The 11,312-nt window shown below is 37.0% G+C and overlaps 1 long non-coding RNA gene across 2 annotated transcripts; it reads left to right on the top strand.

Moving 5' to 3' along the window:
- The first annotated feature begins 307 nt into the window (after positions 1–307).
- LOC138003309 (uncharacterized) lies at positions 308–11,309 on the top strand. 2 transcript variants are annotated; one of them, XR_011123487.1, is made up of 5 exons: positions 308–406; positions 1,509–1,755; positions 3,814–3,866; positions 6,465–6,534; positions 8,721–11,309. It is a non-coding gene; the product is annotated as an uncharacterized lncRNA (long non-coding RNA). The 2 variants fall into 2 exon arrangements; XR_011123488.1 differs by having other exon boundaries at positions 389–514.
- The last annotated feature ends 3 nt before the right edge of the window (positions 11,310–11,312 follow it).

Raw genomic sequence — 11,312 nt, 5'->3', positions numbered from 1 at the left:
CCTTGTAGCTATGTGTGAATATTGAGTAACAAGCGTGATTTTTTTTCTTACTTCCTTTGTTAACTGGAAGCCTTTTGTGCTGGTAATTGGAAATTACAATTCACTATCTAAATCTTGCTGGTATCTGGTACCCACTTGCTTATGGCCATATGGATGGATAGATGCGCTATTCAAATATGAACTCGGAGTTTTTTGTCCCCTCGTGTTTGTTTCACCTGGCCTTGGTGGGTGGGCCCCTCTGCCCTCGAGGGGTGTTGCTTCTCTCAACCTAGTCCTTCACTCGGCCAAAATATCACATTGGGATGCAGGACTGCGAATAATCTGGACCCGAAATAAAAAAATATCCAACAAGAACCAACAAGCAAAGTTGGTTTTCTCTGCGTCTGATGGCGGAGTCTGGCAGTGGGTGAGTAAAGCAGTGATCCATTTTCAGTGTTAGTCCTTCGTGAGAGCCAATCTTTCTTCGGATTTAAATTACACTACACCAATTCACCTTTGATGCAAGCAAATTTGCGTAAGTAAAGTCGGGTTAACCTCGTGTTGAACAATTTATCGAATTCAGCTCCTTCCTTTTAGAAGCTACAATAAATAAGAAAGGTTTCATTCCCGACAATGTTTAGTTTTGATTCTCCCTTGTACATTGTACTTAGGAAACACTAGTCTTGAAGTTCGCTGGAACGCTTCCAATTTTTTTCCCTTAAAAACAACCCAAGGCCCTCATACTTAATCGAGACAGGAATCTTGCTTTTCACCCGGGTTTTCAACTCAGATATAGTTTTTGTGCCATGAGCGAGTTAAAGTGCTTTATGTTGTGAACGTAAGTGAGTTTACATGGTACGATAATGTTCCATTTTATTAAGCAGTCGTACATTGCACCGACTTTAAAACGCTTTAAACTTAAAATTTTCGATTTTGACATATCTTTTCATTTAGAATACCCGGGGTTTTTAAACGTATTTCTTCTGGTCAGCGCTGACAGTATGCAAAATATATTTTTCTTGTTTCATTTGTTGTACAATTCGTGTCCAACAGAGTAAGCTTTTGTTTTTGGCACTGAGTTTGGATGTTGTGCATAATTAATGGTTCTTTTGTAAGCTCTTGGACAGGTTGAACTAATGAAAAAGTGTTTTGCTTGACACGTTTGTGTTCTGAAATGATACGTTCAAGTCTTGTTGTTTTGTTGTTTTATACAGTTTGTTTAAATCCTCAGATAGGCTTAGAGAAACCCACAACATGCAAGTAGCAGAGCTAGTCTTGGTGTGTAGTGTGGGAACGCTGGATAACAACACTAAAAAACAAACTACACTACGTTAAAAATGACAAACAATAGCAACTTCAGATAACAAAATTTAGGTTTGGAATGAAATAACACAGGATTATGATATATACCGGTGGTTGCATCTTATTTTCCTTTACTGTGGACATCCCATCAATAATTAGTACATTCATTCAGGAGCTGCGCATGATGATATTTTAATCCCCACACCCATTCTTGTCTTCTATTACAGTCACAAGCCGTTCTGATGTGCATACAGTGTAGGGATGAGTTAAATGTGATCGGAGGAAAAGCTGTCGGAGGGAGAATCTACTATTTGAAGCCTGCTAAACCAATGAACCTACATCATGGGAAATCACAAATAAGATGAACAACTCTTTGCCAGCTGTTTAACTTGTGATAAGCAGAAATGGCAGAAGAGAAGTACTTGGTCCGTCTCTTGTTGCGGTAAACACGTTCATTGCAGGATCGACGCGATGGTAAGAATTTTCAAATGGTTTCTATGTTGAATTTCAGTTTTGACCTCTAGAAGTTAACTTGCGTACTTGTCCTGTAAAAAGAGCAAGTTCAAACTTCTGAATAATTAGCAACTATTCACCAAAGTGGAGGTGGCTAATGGTGGATATTTACAGAGCCACAAAGCGGCCCGGTAAATATCCATCACAACCCACCGACACTGAGGTGAATAGTTGTTTTAGTATATACTAAAACAGTGAGATAATATAGCACAAAAAGATGATGTTAACTCAGTTATTCATACAATGATTACGACATTTTTGGGCGCAAATTCCAGGCTAATGGCTCGGAGGTGAATAGCAAAGGATATTTGGAGTTTAAGTCGCCAGTCAACACGCGCATTCAACGCTATCTACTGTTTTAGTACATGTAGGTACTAATCATGTTTTGAAGTTCTGGAGATTGCCGTCTGGAAACCTTAAGGTTAACTTAACCTTTATTATGATTGGGATTTTGACGTCACCCCTGTCTCTTCCCACCCTAAACTAAGTACATGTAGATAAATCATTATAAGGAAAAAGGTTATATAAGCATAAATGAGTCATTTTCCCTATCCTGTGATGATATTTTCGACTGTGTAAATGAGTTCTATTTCCAAAAGTGCGGCGGGTCTAAAACACAGGTCACATTCCCCAGGTCACTTGTTGCAGGTCATTGTTTTACCTTTTGGAAAGTAACCAAAACCCTCAATTTGGCTAACCCTAGGCCTAAGGTTGGATTTTAGGCCTAGGGTTAGCCAAATTGAGAGGTTTGGGCTATCAAAAAGGTAAAACAATGACCTGCAACAAGTGACCTGTGGAATGTGACCCATGTTTTAGACCCGCCACCAAAAGTGTACCTATTTTATCTGTCCAGAGAGACTTCAAGATGCTGTTTCATAATACACTGAATAAACGGCAAAACGATTTTTGCTGTCGCGCATGAGAAGAATAAATGCAACATAGTGTGCTGGACATTGGTACAATAGGGATGGCAAGGGTTTGATTTCTTCTTCATTCTTCATTCAGTGAAGTGTTGTTTTATAAAGAACGTTTTAAAATATCTTGCACGGAAAGACAGAAAACTTTACTTCCTTTGTAACTTAGGAAGGAAGGAAGCTGTTGTTGTAGTGCATTGAATTTTAGTTTTGTTTGATGAAATAAAGCTATTCTTTCCTTTATTGACAAAATAGTCAAGCGCTAGGATTCGTCAATCAACTCAGTATCAGTTTCTCATTAGGAACAACACAGGAACGTTGTTTTTTTTTCTTATCATACATGTACGACCCATGCGGCCGTGCACGCTCTTTCATTGTAAAACTAGAGTTGTGACAATCACCAAGATGTAGTTACACAGTAACTGTTTCCCCTCAAATGTTTTGAAATCTTTTTGAAGGTTTCTCTGTAGTTCTCATATTCCAGGCATAACACTTATTCCTTTACCAGTGTACGAAAAATGAAGCTCTGTTGTTGACTTCGTGATCATTTAAAGGCTGAGTTGTTTTTCTCAATTTCCTTACCAAATTACTTTGTATTTATAGTCGTATAAAAATGACAACTTTCTTTAATTTTCCAGACATGTTTCGACGGTACATCCGTCATCTTCAGTATTACATATTTAGAAATCGCCGTTGAATTTAAAGCGGGCGCGATCTTACAAACTTCGTTACATTGCGTAACATCAATGTTGCGTATTGAAATTGAAATACTTTGTATTTCTTTTTAGTGAACTTAAGAAAAGCTAAGTTCCAAAGGTCTCGACAATTTTCCATAGATTTACTACAGCAATCAAATCCACGGCACGGCACGGCACGGCACGGCACGGCACGGCACGGCATAGTGTGTTTGACATTGGTACAATAGGGGTAGTAAGGGTTTGGTTTTTCTTCATTTTATATAGTGTTCTCTGTATAAAGAACGTTTTAAAATATGTTGACATGTACTGAAGGACAGATAACTTTAATTAATTTTTTCTTCAAAAAGGAACTTGTTGTTCTAGTGTGTTGAAACTTAGTTTTGTTTGTACATGTATTTTTCCTGCAGTAGAAGAATACAGTTATTGCTGTTCAATCAAGGTGCTGGAGCTGATTTTGCAAGTAAGCTTTTAAATTTAAAATCATAGGTGTTTTCCATAGCACTACATTAGCATACTGAATTTATTTATTATTTTAATAAGACTTCTTTGAGTGAAATAAAGCTATTCTTTCCTTCAATGATAAAATATATGTAGTCAAACGTTGGGATTTCGTCGGTCAACTCAGTATTTATTTAGTTCCACATTGGGAATTAAAAACGCAGGAACTTTGTTTATGTTAATAAACTGGTTGTTTCAAATAACTTGATTCGATCAGAAACACTCTTTTCTTTTGGGTATCACTATTTATTTCTTACCAGTACATAACTGTGTCACAGTAGAACCTGGATACGTTATCATTTAGGTGTAAGGTTTTAATGACTGTGATACTTGCATTTAAACAGGGGCCGCTGAGAGGGAGGGCTCCACCCCCTCCCACTTTGTTTTCTCCAAAATCTCTTACCCCTCCCCTCACGCTTCCGTGATGCATATCAAAACCTAGCCCCTCCCCCCTCCTTCCCTCCAAACGTACTCGGCAGCCCCTGTTAAAGGTTTCCACGGAATTAACTTTTACAGGCTGCTATCATCAAAACAAAAGCGTTTCACCTTGTCAAGCCCTTTATTTTCTTCTTTACTAAGGGTTTACTCCATTTTGGGTTTCCTGATTTTCCATACATACTATTCGGATGTGAACTTTGTCGGAGCGTGTAGTGTTCACCAGAAACGATGTAACCAAACATTGATTTGTACACTGTCTTTTTTCGTTAATATAGGCGTCTCCCAACGTGGGAAAATCAGACCATAAGTGAAGTTTTTAAAATCGTTTGCTTGGAGGAGGAGGCTCGTACCAGTTTTAACACTTTCAACAAACTGTACTATTTGGAAGGATTGATTCTACCAAACCTTTTCACTTAATAATAGTGTTATGATACCAAATGAGAGACCAATAGATGCTTAACAAGGTGCACTTATAATGTGACGTAACAGGTTACCATGGGTTATCACCTCACGAAAGAAGGGTAGGCTGTAATCATGATAAACAAAAGAGCCACCTAAAACCAACCTATATTTTGTCTTTAAACGCGTATATCTCAAAATCTAACTTGGTGACCCCCATTTTTAGTCGTGGGTATGCGAAGCGTATAAATGACTATGGTTTGGGGTCAGAATATGCCAATTTGTCACTCACTCAGTTGAATTCAAATTGATATGGCGACAATCAATATTGATTTTTCGACGCTTCAGTTTCCAAAGTAATGCCACAACGAAATAATTGTGTTGAATAATCTTCGACTTTTCTTATGTTACCGAACCATTGCTCAATGGGATACTAAAGGTATCACTGTGCTATGTGTGTTGAAAATGAATGCAAAGAGACATTTTCTCGTTGATCTGCCAAGTTCAAAGGTCCACTGGTAGTAGCAAAGGAGTACGCCATGAGATTTCCGTGGACTGGACAGTGACAACTGTGTTCACCAAAAGCCAACCTCTGTTCTTTTAGTTTGTTATTATTTCATCATTCTATTGATTATATTCGATACCTATAAGGTGTACTTGTAGTTTATTTAAAAGCTTAAGGCCCCTAAATGTAAAAGATGGGTATAAAACCACTTGATAGCAGTTTACAAAGATGAGAAATATAGAGATATTTTCGGTATCACCTTGATGTAGTTGAACAGAAACATTCCTTTACGATAAGAACGAACAAACTCACTCTTTCCTCGGTAAATGGCTGTTCTCTGGTACTTTATAGGCTTTTAGGAACCTTCTAAAAGGGTTAAAGGAGCCCAAAATGCCAGTGAGCAATTATTTTCACCTGACTCTTTTGCATCTATAAAATGCAACCTGTTTCATGAGCCGCTCCAGATTTCGTGAAAGGTTGAAGAGTTTTGGAAACAATCCTTGTCTTTACTTTTTCAATAACAATCAAACACGAATTCAGTCATTATTTCCTAACAAGATCAGAAAGCAACTGATTGCAACAGAACTTCCATTTTGTAAGTATTGTATCCACGACTTCTTCACAGTTCTCCTTTGATTTATTACTGGAGAGCGATTAGCATGCTTTGACAAAACTTTCAGCAAAGGTTGAAAAATATTCTCTGGAGCAGATTCATAGTCATCTTCACAACTGAAAAATTTTAAGGTGGCTCTGAATCGGCTCCAGAGATTTTTTAAACTTTGCGGAGAATTTTGTCTTTATAGCGTGCTAATCACTTTTCAGCATTAAAAAAAATGGGGGTCACTGAGTTTGTTTTTGAGATATAATTACTTAAGCACAAAATATAGGGCTTTTTTAAGATGGTTCTTTTGTTGCCATGGTAATTTATTATGTCACGGTAACATGTGCATCTTGTTAAGCAATTATTGGTGTTTGACTTGGTAGCATAACATTGCCATTAAGTGAAATACATGTAATAATACACTCCGTCCAAATTGTTGAGCCACCTTAAAAGGGGCTAATAATAAGTTTGTTATCTTCCAAACATCTAGTCTTTCTTCAGTGACCATTTATCTAATGATACATGTATATCCCTACATCACCAAATATGTTGTAATCGTTTCATTTTGATGTCTAACCTATTAAACAAGTTTTTCTTGGTTGTGACTTTCTCGTCAGTTTTTGAGAAGACATCCCTTAGGACAAACGTTGACTGATCAGTTCACAGCACCGAGTCTTTATGATGCGGGTAAGGAACCAAGCCATCATTGTTCCGACTTAAACTGAAATGGTTTATTCTAAGGCCAGCACAACTTTCAACTTGTAACTTGTTTCAGAAGGTCAAAAAGTTCTTTCAGTGAGTCAATATAATTATTTGAAAAGACGGTTGTGTCATTTATCCTGTTTGATTAGAGCTGATAGTTGAAGGCAGGACTTTCTCAAGAGGAATAGCTACAGCTTTTGCAGAATTTGCTAGTGGTTATTTAACCCTTTAAGCCCCGAGGGGTTCTCCATTGACGAGTAAAATCGTCTGGCGTTAGACAGAGTAAAATCTATAAGTGCCATTTGGCACTATCGGGGCTTAGGGAAATTGGCCTCCAGTTCTTCAAATGTTTCTGTCTGTCTTTTTTAGGGTATTAACGATAAAGCATTATTTTTAGAAGCATTCTGAGTACAGTGAATGAAGAGTTCTTTATTTTTAAGGGACTAACCGGGAAAAGATTAAACCGGGAAAAGACTAACCGGGAAAAGATTAAATAAATTGTTGCAATCCCAAATTGTAGTTTTCATTTCCCCGCAAACTTTTTGTAATCTTTTTCCTCTCCCATTGTGTTAAGGTTTCTCTCATGTTCTCATATTCTAGGCTAAACACTAAGTTAATTGTTCCTTTCTCATATTACAAGAAATAATGGGTTACGTGTAGTTTTTGTAGTAGAGTAGGAGCTACGCTATTGGTGGTAACATGGCAACGTGAAAAATAGGAATATATTAGTTAAATGAAAAGCGTTCGTTAATACCGTGAGGATTAAGGGTGATGAATTTTTGTTCCAGATTCTTGCAGCTTTCTGTCGTACCTAGATGTAGGAGAGGAAATTGTGCACTGGGACATCTAAACCAAAGCAACTTAATTTAAATGTTCTTTGTTTTAGATGTTCCAGTGCACAATTTGCTCTTCAGTATGGCGGTTTTTGTACCGTGTGAACGCCAGCTGGAAAGGGCCCATTGTATTCTCTAAGTGCATTTGGTTTAGACAAAAAAAGAACTGGTCACAATTTACCACCAAATTCCACCATATTTTGTTTTCCTTTGATCCTTAGATTCCCATAGGTAAGTCGGTAACCCCTCGTCTGATTGCTCGAAAGTGATAAAAGGGTTGAGATATCTCCGCGAAGATAATTTGCACTGAAATAATTTCGAGCTATCACTCAAGTATGGAAAACTAAGTGTCTCCGAATCTGCTTCAGCGAATCTTTGCCGACTTTCATGTTACCACACTTTCATTATTTTTATAAAAGTGAGGACACATTTGAAATTAAATTTGCAAGACGTGTTTCGGTTGTGCAACGACCATCTTCAGTTGAAAGTAGAATTAATTTGAAGTTACATTTGAATTTATAATATGCTAAACAAAGATAAATAACAGCGTGAAATAAATTGAGGTAACAAAAGAGTGTACAATGGAATGTGGTGATTAGAACGAGAGAGTTAAATTAACATGATAAAATTGCTTTTTTAAAGAAGGTTGCTCCCAGGAAATATGTAACGCTTCTTTTATCTCGACCTGGAATTTACCTGTGCAAGCTGTTCTTGCTATGTCAGCGAAACTAGCCGACACCTCTCGACATGCATTCGTGAACACCTAAATAGGGACAGGACCTCACATATCTTTCAACACCTTCAACAATCCGAGGCATGCCGTAACTCCTGCTCTGCTGAATGTTTTGAAGTTGTAAACCGTGCGACCACAAAATTCCAGGTGAAGATAAAAGAAGCGTTACATATTTCCTGGGAGCAACCTTCTTTAAACAAGCAATTATATCATGTTAATTTAACTCTCTCGTTCTAATCAACATGTTCCATTGTACACTCTCTTTTGTTACCTTCTCAATTTATTTCACATTGTTATTTATCTTTGTTTAGCATATTATAAATTCAAATGTAACTTCAAATTAATTCTACTTTCAACTGAAGATGGTCGTTGCACGACAGAAACATGTCTTGTAAATTTAATTTCAAAAGTGTCGTCACTTTTATAAAAATTGTTGTCAGTCTGCTTCTTTCCAGAACTTTCATTATTTTAGTGAAAAAAGCAAATGCAAATGAGAATCCTCTCCCCCCTCACCCCTCCAACTCACAAAGAAAAGAAATATTAAGAGTTCCTTGTGTTTGGCTAATAGTACCTTACAAGTTGTTTTCCCTTTGCTTTCGTTTCAGGTGTCGAGAAGATTTTAAAGGAAAAGTAACTCTCCCACAAGAAAGCAAAGCAGACCATAATACTTTCACCCAAGAGCACCCCCTTGAACAAAGGTTCAAGGTTCACAGTTCACAGTTCACGAGATGCGCTGAAAAGCATGGCCCCCAATTACCCCTCCCCACTTCCTGGCATTACCAATGCCATTTGGTTATATTTGTCTTGTTATTAGAAGGATTGACACTACAATACTTTATTACATAACAGGGATGTTATAGTACCGTGTGAAACACCAATTATTGCTGAACAAGATGCAGTCATTTTTTTGGTGTAACAAGTTACCATGGCAACAAGAAAGCCTTGCAAAAAAAAAACACCCTATATTTTGGCTTTAGTTGCCCATATCTGAAAAATGATCTCAGTGACCCCAATTTTTTATTGCAAATAAGTGATCAGCAGGCCAAGACGAAACTCTCTGCAAAGTTTAAAAAAATTCTGTGAAGTGGATTCAGAGCTACATTAAATTTTCAATTATTTAAGGTGGCTCTGGATCCGCTCCACAGAATTTTTTTTAAACTTTGCGGAAAGTTTCATTATGGCATGCTGAGTACATTTCAAAAATAAAAAGGGGGGTCACTGAGTTCGTTTTGAGATATGAGTAGCTACAGCCAAAATATGGGGTGTGTTTGCAGGGGTTTAGTAACCTTTTACGTCACAAAAATGACGGAATCTTTTTAAGCAATAATTGGTGTTTGATATGGTACCACAACATTGCTTATAAGTGATAGTGTTGAAGTGTCAATCCAAGTTTTAAGACTGGTTTGAGCCACCTTGAATCCTTTTATTTTATAAAGTGCACCTAAACTCAAATATTTTTCATTTCTAATTTCGATCTCTCCACCAAAAGCAAATATATTTTGCCATTTGTACGAGTTGTACCTCAAAATTTTGTTTTTTGTGTGCCACGCAAGTTACGCAAAGTTAGCAAAAGTGGTAATCATTTGGACCCACGACTGAGCTGTCAGAAGCATGGGCCTGTTCTCAATTTTACGTAACAAACTGGTTTGCAATGCAAAAACTCTTTGAAAACTTGAATGCAAAGCAGTTTGTGACCTAAAATTAAGAATAGGGCCATGCCTTTCATAGCACGGTCGTGGGTCCATATGACTGCCATGGCTTGTGCGACACATGAAAAGCAATATTTCAAGGTGAAAATTGCTTTAGGTGGAAAGAATGATCTTGGCAATAAAAAAAAAACTGCCTTTAGGTGCACTTTAAACAAACTCAGTAACCCCTAATCGTGGTAAAGATGCATCTCTGCCAAAATGTTCAATTTTCTCTGAAGTGAATTTGGAGCTTGTACTCAAGTAATTATGGAAAATTTAAAGTGGCTCCGAATCTGCTCCAGCGAGTCTTTCGTAACTTGGCAGAGTTTCATCTTACCACACTGGGCAGCTTGAATGGGATTCGAACCCAACAAACTGAGACAGAAAGCAACACAGTTGGGAGCAATGAATAAAACGTACGTATTAGAAGTGCGGGATATATACAAAAGTTAGAAGTGTTCCTTGCACATATCAGGACAATTTAAGCAGTTGTCTCTTGTAAAACAGACTTAAGTTGTCCTGATAAGTGCAAGAATAACTTCTAATTTATGTCTATAACAAGCACTTCTAACATGTACGCTTACTTACATACTGCTTCAACAGGATTCAAACCCAACCAACTGGGACAGAAAAACACAGTTGGGAGCAATGAATAAAACGTACGTATTAGAAGTGCGGGATATAGACGAAAGTTAGAAGTGTTCCTTGTACATATCAGGACAATTTAAGCAGTTGTCTCTTGTAAAAAAGACATAAGTTGTCCTGATAAGTGCAAGAATAACTTCTAATTTACGTCTATAACAAGCACTTCTGATATGTGTACGCTTATTTACATTAGTGACAAAATGACCTTAAGATATAAGCAGATGTCTGGACAATTTAAACAATTGTCTCTAATAAACATCTGAAAAATTCAGACGGCTCCAACGGGATTCAGTTGGGAGCAATAAATAAAACATACTTATTAGAAGTGGGGGATATAGATGAAAGTTAGAAGTGTTCCTTGCACATATGAGGACAATTTAAGCAGTTGTCTCTTATAAAATAGACTTAAGTTGTCCTGATAAGTACAAGAATAACTTGTAGCTATCATCCATATCCCGCACTTCTAATACGTATGTTTCATTCATCAACCCTTTCACCAAAATTCATTAGAAAGGCTGGTTATACACGAAAGTTAGAAGTTATTCTCGCACTTATCAGTACAACTTTCGTGTATAACCGGCCTTTCTAATGAAACGTACGTATTAGAAGTGCAAGATAAGGACGATAGCTAGAAGTGATTCTCTTACTTATCAGGACAATTTAAGTCAGATAACTCTCAAATTGTCCAGATAACTTCGAGAATCACTTCTAGCTATCGTCCATATCCCGCACTTTTAATATGTAAACTTATTTAATGTTTCTCCAGTCAAACTAATTAACTTAATAATATTTAATATCAAACATTTTTGTAATAACTACTTACAATGTAAATGATACAAATAAAATACATTGTTTCATTCACCT

This window comes from Montipora foliosa, chromosome 5 (assembly GCF_036669935.1).
Source record: "Montipora foliosa isolate CH-2021 chromosome 5, ASM3666993v2, whole genome shotgun sequence".
In the NCBI taxonomy this organism is placed as follows: Eukaryota; Metazoa; Cnidaria; class Anthozoa; order Scleractinia; family Acroporidae; genus Montipora; species Montipora foliosa.
Note: the sequence above shows the minus strand (reverse complement) of the source record. Positions and strands in the feature narration are given on the sequence as shown.